This window comes from Cyprinodon tularosa, unplaced genomic scaffold (assembly GCF_016077235.1).
Source record: "Cyprinodon tularosa strain WSP-4 unplaced genomic scaffold, ASM1607723v1 ctg376, whole genome shotgun sequence".
In the NCBI taxonomy this organism is placed as follows: Eukaryota; Metazoa; Chordata; class Actinopteri; order Cyprinodontiformes; family Cyprinodontidae; genus Cyprinodon; species Cyprinodon tularosa.
In genome coordinates this window covers 762,961-765,016 of record NW_024039092.1, presented here as the reverse complement: position 1 = coordinate 765,016, position 2,056 = coordinate 762,961, and positions in this window count along the sequence as shown.

Sequence of the window (2,056 nt, the reverse complement as noted above, 5' to 3'; positions counted from 1 at the left end):
AGAAAGCAATTGGTAAAACTTAATCTTAAAATAAGAAAGTTGCAAATTTTAATATGGTAATCAAAAGAAAACTAAATCAAAAAAAGTTTTAAAAGTAAAGTTTAAATACAAAGTAAAAATACACATTTCTGGATTGCATTTCTTTAAACTTCAATTTAGAAAACATGCATCTATTGCATTAATAATGAAACGAAACTCCAAACTTGTTTTGCTGTCAGACCCATACACTTGTGCTGTTGCACGTCTCGTTAAAAAAGGAGGACGCCGTAAAACCCTTGACAGCAGTTGTGTCAATATTTGGATGAGGTCTGCTGCAACACTTTATGACGCATGTTTTATAGATCAGGCCACATCTAGCAGCATGTGAGGCTCCACGTTAACACCCAAAGATTTTTCAGCAATATCTGCTTTGTGTCATTAAATTGGTACAAAATATGTTAAGAATATTGATGATATTCACATGCAACTCTTTGTGATTTTACGATTTATGTGAAAGAGCATAAACATGAGATATCGGTGAGATGGATGGAAAATTTGACACTGGATTTCAGAATATTTATGACAAATAGTTTTAAAGTGCTGTATGACATCCCCTTCACTTTGATCCATAAAATAAAATCCAGTAAAGCTCTCTAAGAGGTGCAATAAAACGTTAGCCATTGATGATGTGGAGCACCATGAGTTCAGTTTTACAGATTATTAATCTGGGACTGATTCCATCAAATCTATTTATTGAACTTTTGACATTTTATGAAAAATAGTAATTGCAGCATAAATGTAGATTACTAAGATTACTAAGATTTAACTGAATTGATGATGGTGGTGGTGGGGCAGTTGACCTATGGTGACCTATGTAAGCTTTCAGTAATACAATTGTTGCTGCACAATCATAGCACAAACTTTTGGAATCGGGGCTGGTTGACCTTTTCTCTTTTGAACTTTGGTGAACAACATTAAAACAAAGGCCGTTTCTCAATATGTGTACTTGTGCGTTCTTGTGTGCTCATGGAACGTCATCATCCTCAGCCCTAGAACTGATCCAGTTCACAAGAACTTAAGACCGAGAACGGAGAAAGGCTGTTTCTCAATATGTGTACATGTGCATTCTTGTGTGCTCATGAAACGTCATCAGGCTCAGCCCTAGCACTGATCCAGTTCACAAGAACTTAAGACCGAGAACAGAGAAAGCCCGTTTCTCAATATGTGTACTTGTGCGTTCTTATGTGCTCGTGAAACGTCATCAGCCTCAGCCTCAGCCCTAGTACTGTTTCAAATCACAACAACAGCAGACCGAGAACAGACAAAGTCTGTTCTCACCCCTCCCTCTTTACCCAGCATACATCAGAGCAGATTTGTCCGTTCATGAGATTGAAAGCTGTCCCAGCATGCACTGCGGCAGCAGCAATTTTAAATGGAGAGCTCATAGAGCTCAAAGTATTAAGTTATAAGTTAATTTTAAGATAATTTGTGTTGAGAATATTATACTTTTATGCATCACTATATGGTCCATTTACCAGTTTAATGCAAAATTTAAAAGAAAATTCCAATGTTGAGAGGACCATGGCAACTAGCGGACATCTAAGAGAGCGGGCTAACCTTAGCCTGTCTGCAGTAGCCCTCTCTCAGCAAGTATGTGAAGTACCGCTGGCTCTGATGGCGATTTTTTTTTGTGTTTGATTTGGAAAATGTTCTTTTGATTTGTGTTTATCTATGTTTATTTGTGTTTATTATTCCCCCACTAAATGAAAAAGGTAAGAATTTACTATTATTTAGAGACTATTAATAACAGGAGGTGAAATGCCACTCCCTATGATTTGAGTGTGTGGTGACGTCACAAGTACGTTTCTTTTCCAATTGACCCAGATTAATGCTGCGTGCTCCCGTTCTCCCAGAGTCCAGATTTTCCTGTGTTCATGTCAAGAACATACTAGGTGAGGACACGAGTCGGTGCTTGCTTTCTTGTGAATTGAGAATCATCCAAAATTTGCTGCATAAATGCAGCACAAAAGTTCTACACCATTTTTGTTTGATTGGAAAAGGTGGGATAACTTCACTC